This window comes from Otolemur garnettii, unplaced genomic scaffold, assembly GCF_000181295.1.
Source record: "Otolemur garnettii isolate 467f Iridium unplaced genomic scaffold, OtoGar3 scaffold00005, whole genome shotgun sequence".
Lineage (NCBI taxonomy): Eukaryota > Metazoa > Chordata > Mammalia > Primates > Galagidae > Otolemur > Otolemur garnettii.
This window is the reverse complement of record NW_003852400.1, coordinates 33,379,290-33,388,576: the sequence shown is the minus strand read 5'-3', so window position 1 is coordinate 33,388,576 and position 9,287 is coordinate 33,379,290.

Genomic DNA, 9,287 nt, shown 5'->3' with positions numbered 1-9,287 from the left:
ACTACAGATGCCTGCCACAACACCTGGCTATTTTTTTGTTGCAATTTGGCCAGGGCTGGGTTTGAACCTGCCATCCTTGGTAAGTGGGGCTGGTGCCCTACTCACTGAGTCACAGGTGCCACCCACAATTCTCTTTTTTCAAATCAATTATTCTGCACATATGTACATGTATGTGCAAACACATGAATTGCAATGTATTTTATAAGCATTTAAAAAAATCTTATTTTCTAAACTTATTTGTAAATGCCTTGAACATAGAATGTATAATTTATTCTATTTTTAAATACCATGAACCTAATACACTGGTTGTACCTTAAATATCTATATGATAATTTAAATTTTTTTCCTGAGTGTACCAAGAAGTCAGATAATAAGCCATCCATGAATGCATAGTTAATATATATACCTAAATACCTATCTTTTATTTCCTCAAGGTTGGTAAACAGCTATAAAGAGCTAATAATTTTTATCTCATTTGCAGCATCATTTATGACAACAGATGAATGAAGAAAAGTAACTCTTTATTCACTTACACTTGGGAGATTACATGCCACAGAATCCTAGGTTCCTTGCATACAGGGACTATGATTCATTAATATTTTATCTCCAGTGCCTGGCACATAGTAGGTATTTAAGATGTGTTTGAATTTATTCGTGAAGGAACAAAATGTGGTTACTGACTTCTAAGCAACATCCTTAACAATTTATAATGAAAAGAACACAATCTGTTCAGGGTAGGGATTCAAATCAATCATCATTGGCAAGCAAAAACTACATTTTAAAATAAATCTAGAAATAATTCTTGCTTCCTGGGTTGAAATTCAATTGATCTAAGAAAGTTTCACATGACATCTATCACTTGATTTGGAATCTTGACAGTGTGATAAAAGAGTGACTGCAATGATAAAATAGACAAAGGATCTTTCCATCCTATCTTTTTTCTTCTTCTTTTTTTATTTTGTGAGGCCAAGTCTCACTAGAATGCTGTGGGGTCAACATAACTCACAGGAACCTCAAATTCCTGGGTTTAAGTGGTCCTTGTGCCTCAGTCTTTCGAGTAGCTGGCTACAATGCCCAGCTAATTTTTAGTAGGGACACGGTCTCCCTCTTTCTTATGCTGGTCTTGAACTCCTGACCTCAAAGGATTCTCCTGCCTTGGCTTCCAAAGTGCTAGGATTAAAGACATGAGCCACTGTACCCAACCTATCCTTTTGGTATAGGTCATCTGTTTTCTTCCTGTTCTTAAACTTTTTCATGTAGCAACAGGAAGCACAAACTCCCAGTGTCATAGCCAGAGGTAGAATAGCCAGTAACACTCCAGTTATAATTTCCTAAAGGGCACTTCTAAGGTATTCTGTAAGATGAACCAGACATGGCAGTTTTGGCTGCTGCGAAGGATTATGGTGTGATATATTTGCACATACATAACCATGGAGCTAAGCCTTCTGGCTAGGAGAAACTGAGAGAAGATTTGGGGTATTTAAGTTGAGGCACATAATTGACTAAATACCCAATGCTGACTTTAGTCTTGTGCCAAAATGAAGAATTTGTTTGAATTATCAAGCGTGACATTCCTTCTCTCACTGCTGAGTGAAGGATGGGAGAAAATAATATTTTTCCTGAACTGTGCCCATCTCTTTTAAATTTAGCCCTCATCATCCAATGTATGAAGCAGGCAATGCTGGAATTTTACAATGAGTATTCCTGAAAGTAAAGGAAATGTAGTTTGTAATGTTCAGAAGCCAGGGAATCCAGCTAGTCCCCTCATTTGCTTTTCAAGTTTTGCTTAAATTGGCTTACACATTTATCTACAATGCATTGCACATGGATATTTTTGTCACCACATATTTTATAACAGCTGTGATCCTGATGGGGATTTAGTTAACCAAAGGCCCCTCTGCATGCAAGCAGTCACCAGGCAGCTAATGGGTTGAGGGCTGAAACGACAATAAAGTGAGCCCAACTATGCAGCTGCAGACCAAATGTAGGATAATAACTAGCAGTTGGCCATTACGGGGTTAACTACTGGTGTTCTGGTAAGTGTAAAAAAATGTTGAAGTCCTGCTCAAAAAAAAAACAAAAAAAAACCACAGCCAAATTTGAACATTTCCATTGGGTCAAAGTAAAAAATGCCTCTGCTTCCTTTTAAACTGGTGATTATTTCTAAGATGCCAATCTTGTTGGAGAGTCTAACACATATATTATAATAATTGTAATTGTTTTGATAATTGTGTTGTACTTTTCCAACATGCTTTTAATCTAAATAAGGGATCCTTGCAGAATATCAGCTTCTTAGTCTCTGGGGTTTTAGCCACGAGCGCCTGTGACTTTATAATTTCCAGACTTGTTACACTTACCCTGGGAAGAATTTTTACCTACATTTGTTGAGTTAAAGAGCCATTCCTTCTGTTGTTTTAAACAAATGAAATAGTATCACTGAAATGTCAGTCCAAACATGTGTAATTAACATGGAAAATATGTCTGAGTCAGATTGGTCAAGATAGATGACTTCCTTGCATGACTTATAAACAGTTAGAGGCATAAAGCCAGGATGTCAAAAGCAAGTTGTATACCACAAAGGTTTATCTGGGAGTACTTTCAAATTACAAAGGAAAAAGAAGGACAAAAGCAGCCTGCCATACTTTCTTAACAAGGAGAGCAGTTTTCTGCTATCTGTAGGAAAATACGCCTTCTGTCCTGCTTTTTGCCATGTGTTACTTTGCAAAAGTCAAAAAAGACATCTCATTCTTCTGGAAATCAAACAACATAATGGTACATGTCAGACCTTTCAAATTATTCTGGATGGAATAGGTCTCTAATCTCCTTTAAAAAAATTTTTTTTTGTATGTGCTGTCTGTGCACAGAATCCTCTTTAGAATTCTCTGACTAGTGGCGTAGGCCCTAAATGAAAGAGTTCCAACTTTGTCTCCTCTGTTTTCCTGATTATGCTGAAGGCTGCCAGCTCTGACCTGATTCTTCTGTTGTTTTTGCAGTAATTATCCAATAAGGCTACTAGCTACGTGATAGACTTGCAGCTTATAGTGACAAAGAGGACTTATATGTAGTTGCTCTGTTTCTATACACCTAAAAGTTCTTTATGTCCTCAAGTTTATCCTACTTGTGATGTTTTGCTGTCAATTCAAGATTAAGTGTGCCAAATATCTCTGAGAAAATCTTGTGACCAAACTATATTCATATCTAAAGAGGTTTAGTTTCTGAGGTACAATAAGTAACTCAGGATAAGGAAAAACCAGCTTCTCCCTGGCTCTGCAGCAAGAACTCTCATCTCAGGAGCTATAATGAGTTGTCCAGGTGGAGTTTGGTAGAATTCCTTATGACAAATAACAAATAATGTCACTGGAAACTCTTCCTCTGAGAAAAGTCCCCTTGTTCCATTTTGTTGCTATACCAAGAAGGTTCTTTGCCACTAGATTTGTGAAACTAAAAGCCATGTGTAATCTAATAAGAAAGGTGTTAAGTATGTAATTCCATCCTTAAATATAAAGCATTTTGGACTCCGAGTAGTGTGTACCTACATGAACATGAGGGAGATGGAGAGAAGGAGGGAGATGGGGACAGAGAATGGGAGAAAGATAACTCAATCTATTTTGTTGTATTGTCTCAAAATGGAAAATTGTCCTTTGTTCTGAAGTTGCCTGAAACAGGGTACTTATGAAATAAGGATGCTATAATGTTTAATTTTGCTGTGGATTTTGAGAGATAGTTAGATGGATTTTTGATATCTGTCAGGGAAGGGAGATTAAAATTATGCTAAGTACACATGGTCGTATATGTAGGGAAAGAAATACATGGCCCGCCTGGGAATTGAACAGACCTGTGATGTCCTCAACTATTCTTAGAAATGCAGTAAAACAAGAAAACATAAATGTAGCTCATGTATCTATCTTCCTTGGCATCAGCCACACGCCAGGATTCTAGAATGTTCTAGAAAAATTTCACCACCTTCTCCTCCTCCATTCCATCCCAATGATAAGATCTGAAAAGATTGGTAGGATAGAAATAAATAAATCATGGAAAAGGGACACACCTACCTTTCCTATTATTACCTTATGTAGGATTCAAAAATGGACACCTTTTTATTAAGCTCTGTTTCTCATTCAGATGTAAAAGGAAGCCTATCTTTAGGAGGTTGGCTGCTGCCCCTTACATAATAATGAGATATTAGGGTGGAGCAAGATGGCAGAACAGAGGGATTGTTTAGCTGAACTCTCCTAGAATGACTGGGGGAAAAAAGAGAACCCAGCCATACATGGCACAGGGAACTCACCCAGCATCATAGCTCAAGGAGCATAGTGAGGAGGTGGTGAGCTGGATATAGCATATGACTGGTGGAAATCTTATGAATTAGTAAGTGATTGCAACCTGGGATCGGCTAGCTACCCACAGAGGCCCAGGATGGGAGAAAGTCCTGAGTTGTCCTGAGTTTTTAGTTGTTGGGGGAAGCTGTGTGTTTAGTGGTAAGCTTGGGAAAGTGCATGGATTCAAACAATATACAGCAACCAAATGGAATGCTGGTTGGAGTGGATTTGTCATAGGTTTGGTGGCTGGCAAGACAGCCATACTGAGAAGGTCTTGGTGGCGAGGGGGCTGCTATTGTGGGAAGAAACATGTGAAAGTCTTAGCAGGGGCCTAAAAGAGGAACAAACTCCGGGATCAGGACTCCACTCTTGGGATAGGTTGAGGGATTCCCACACCCTACAGGAACTGGAGTCAGGGGGCACTGTGAGACCTCACCTGCAGGATTCTTATGAGCTTTAAGATCCCAACCTAATAGGGTCTAAATGGTGAGGAAACATTTGGACAATCACTGAAGGTAACTAAGTTTGTAATAAGGACTGTAGAGGTTGCTGGCTATGCTCTGTCTCTTAAAAAAACTACAGCACCACCTGGTATTCCAGTGACCTATTGCAACGTATTGTCATCAAAAGCAAGGACTTTTGCTTATTTGGCCACCAGGAAGAGTTTGGCTTTTCTCAGGCTAAGAACACTTCAAGACCTAAGCTCTGAAACAAGGTAATTTGAAGAAAAGGAGGCAGTGAGAAGGAAAAAGGAATACAAGGAGGTGAACAACAAGAAAGAGCATATATATATGGTCTGTCTAACAAGGGTACAAGTGAACTTTTCTAGAACTAGAGTATAAATGTTTTAACACAATAACTAAGTAAATGACACAAAGTCTATGTTAACCAATTTGACGAAAATATTTCAAATTGTATATGAAAACACTACACTGTATCCCATGTTTGCATTAATGTATACAGCTATCATTTAATAAAAAAGAAAGAAAGAAAGAAAGAACATATGAGGAGGAACCAACAGAAAAATTTGGGCAACATGAAAAACTGAAACAGAGCAGCTCCCCCAAGGGACCATAAGGTAGCTACTACACAAGACTCCACCTATGAAGAATTAATGGATTTGACAGAATGGAAATTTAAAATCTGGATGATAAAAACAATAAAAGGAATGGATGAGAAAATGAAAAGGCAAAACCAAAAGTCAGATGAGAGATATGTAAAATATAGAAAGGATATGGTGGAGCTTATGGAAATGAAGGAGACAATCAGGAAAAGTAAAGAGGTAGTAGAAAGTATCAAAAATAGGTAAGATTGTGGAGAAGAAAGAACCTCAGAGGTAGAGGATAGATTATGAGTTAACCTAGGTAGTTGGAGAATCAGAAAAGAAGAGAAAGAAAGCAGAACAGGCACTTAGAAAACTATGACACTCCATGAAATGTTCAAACATATGAATAATAGGGATTTCTAGAGGGTAAGAAGATTGTTCCAAAGGAGTGAGGGACTTACTGGAGACTATCATAAATGAAAATTTCCCAAGTTGTACTAAACACCATGAAACACTCCTTTCAGATGTAAATTGAACCCTGGGTCATATCAACTCAAACAGACCCTCTCCAAGACACATTGTAATGAATCTGTCCAAAGTCTAGAAGAAAGAAAAAATTCTGTAAGCAGCCAGGAGTAAGCACCAATTGACCCACAGAGCAGAGACATCAGGATGACAGCAGACTTTTCAACTGAAACCTTCCAAGTGAGAAGAGCATGGTCATCCACCTTCATCATTCTTAAACAAAACAATTTTCAGCCGAGGATTCTGTATCCTGCTAACTAAACTTCAAAATTGATGGAGAAATTAAATCTTTTGCAGATATATAAGCACTGAGGAAATTTGCCAACAAGACCAGCTCTACAGGAAATACTTAGACCTATTCTCAACATTGACCATCACAATGGACTACTAGCAAAGTAAACATCCAGAAGCTAAAGGTCAAACCTTAGCTTCCACTATGGCATAAAGGATATAATGGACTCTCACAAAATAAGATGAATATAACTCTGCCACTTATCAATTCTCTCAATAAATGTCAATAAAACTCAGTTCACCACTGAAGAGGCACAGGCTGGCTGACTGGATAAAAAAGTACAAGCCATCCATATGCTATCTCCAGGAGACACACCTAAACTTGAAGGACAAATCAAGGCTCAGGGTTAAGGGATAGAAAACCGTATTTCAAGCAAATGAAAATCAAAAGAAAGGAGGAGTTAGAATCTTATTTTCAGATACAAGCAGATTTAAATGAACTAAAGTTAAGAAAGACAAAGATAGACACTTTATACTGATCAAGGGAATAATACAACAAGAAGACATTTCAACTATAAATACTTATGCACCCAAATTAAATGCTCCCAGATTTATGAAAAAGATATTGATGAGTCTGAGTAATATGATATCCCATAACACCATAATAGTCGGGGACTTCAACATCCCTCTGACAGAACTGGACAGATTCTCTAACCCAGCAGTTCTCAACCTGTGGGTCATGACCAACAGGAACTATATTAAAGTGCTGCAGCATTAAGAAGGTTGAGAACCACTGCTCTGAACAGAAACTATACAAAGATACAAAGAACTTAAATGTGACCCTAGGAAAAATGGGATTAATAGACATATACAGAACAATCCCAAAGGTGAGGAATATATATTTTTCTTGTCAGCTCATGGGACACCAATATTGACCACATCCTAAGGATACAAATCAAATCTCAGAAAATTAAAAGAGTAGAAATTATACGTTGTATCTTCTCAGACAACAGGCAATAACAGTAGAACTCAACTCCAACGATAATGTTTATCCCCACACAAAGACTTGGAAATTAAACAACCTTATGCTAAGTGATAGATGAGTTCAAGAAGAGATAAAAAGGAAATCATTAAATTCTTCAATCACAACAACAGTTAAGACACAAGTTAACAAAACCTGTGGGATATGGCAAAAGCAATCTCAAGAGGAAAATTTATCACACTAGATGCCTACATTTGTAAAATAGAGAGTGCATCAACTATCTCATGAACCATCTATGGAATTAGAAAAAGAAGAACAATTTAACCCCAAAGCCATCAGAAGAAAAGAAATAACCAAAATTAAACCAGCAATTAATGAAATCAAAAACAAAAGAATCATTCAGAAAATTAATGAAGCAAACATTTGGTTTTTTTGAAAAAATAAAATCGATAGACCTTTGACCAGATTAACTAGAAATGGAAAAGTAAAATTTCTAATAATCTCAATCAGAAATGATAAAGGGGAAATAAAAACAGATGCCACATATATACAAGAGATCATCTCTGAGTACTACAAGAATCTCTATGCCCAGAAATTTGACAACGTGGAGGAAATGAATCAATACCTAGAATCACACCTTCTCCCAAGACTTAATCAAGAAGTAATAGATCTCTTGAATAGACTGACTTCCAGAACTGAGATCAAAGAAATAAACAATCTCCCAAACAAAAAATGTCCTGGTCCCGATGGCCTCACACCAGAATTCTATCAAACCTTCAAAGAAGAGCTTATACCCATATTACAGAAATTATTCCCAAAAATTGAGAAGGAAGGAATGTTCCCCAAGATATTCTGCAAAGCAAACATCACCTTGATATCACAACCAGGAAAAGACCGAACTAAAAAGGAGAATTTCAGAACAATTTCTCTAATGAATATTCATAAAAAAAATTCTCAATAAAATCGTAGCCAATTGTTTACAGCTACACATTAACAATATCATTCATAACAATCGCACAGGTTTCATCCCAGGGATGCAAGACTGGTTTAATATACACAGGTCCATAAATGTAATACACCTTATCAACAGAAGTAAAAACAAAGACCATATGATCCTCACAATAGATGCAGAAAAGCATTCAATAAAATTCAGCATCCTTTTCTAATTAGAACACTGAAGGCCATAGTGATCAAAACAGGATATTGGCACAAAAATAGACACATTGACATTTGGAACTGAATAGAAAACCATGAGATGAAACTAACCTGTCACAGTCACCTGATCTTTGATAGACCATACAAGAACATACACTGGGGAAAAGAATCCCTATTCAATAAATGGTGTTGGGAGAACTGGATAACCACAGGTAAAAGACTGAAACTGGACCCGCACCTCTCATCACTTACAACAATTGATTCAAGATGGATAAAAGATCCAAATCTAAGGCATGAAACAATAAAAATCATCAAAGAAAGTGGAGGGAAAATCCTTGAAAATATCAGCCGGGGGAAAGATTTTATGAAGAGTTCTGTGACAATTGCAACGACAACAAAAATAAACAAATGGGACTTAACTGAAAATCTTCTGTACAGCTAAGGAAACAACAACCAAAGCAAATAGACAATCTTTAGAATAGGCATAGATATTTGCATATTATGAATTGGACAAAAGCTTGATAATTAGGATCTATAGAAAACTCAAATTAATCAACAAAAACGGACCCAACAAGCCCATATATCACTAGGTAAGAGACATTAGTAGAACATTCTCTAAAGAAGAAATACAAATGGCTAACAAACATATGAAAAAATGTTCATTGTCCCTAATCATAAGAGAAATGCAAATCAAAACTACCCTGAGATATCACCTAACCCCTGTGAAAACAGCCCACATCACAAAGTCTCAAATTTGCAGATGCTGGTGTGGATGTGGAGAGAAGGAAACACTTTTACGCTGATACAATCTTTTTGGAAGGAAGTATGGAGAATGCTCAAAGGACTCAAACTAGACCTCCATTTGATACTGCAATCCCAGTACTGGGCCTCTGCCCAGAAGGAAAAAAATCCTTTCATCATAAGGACATTTTCATTAGACTGTTTATTGTACCTCAATTAATAATTGCCAAAATGTGGAAACAGCTTAAATACCCACCAACCCAGGAATGGATTAATAAGCTGTTGTATG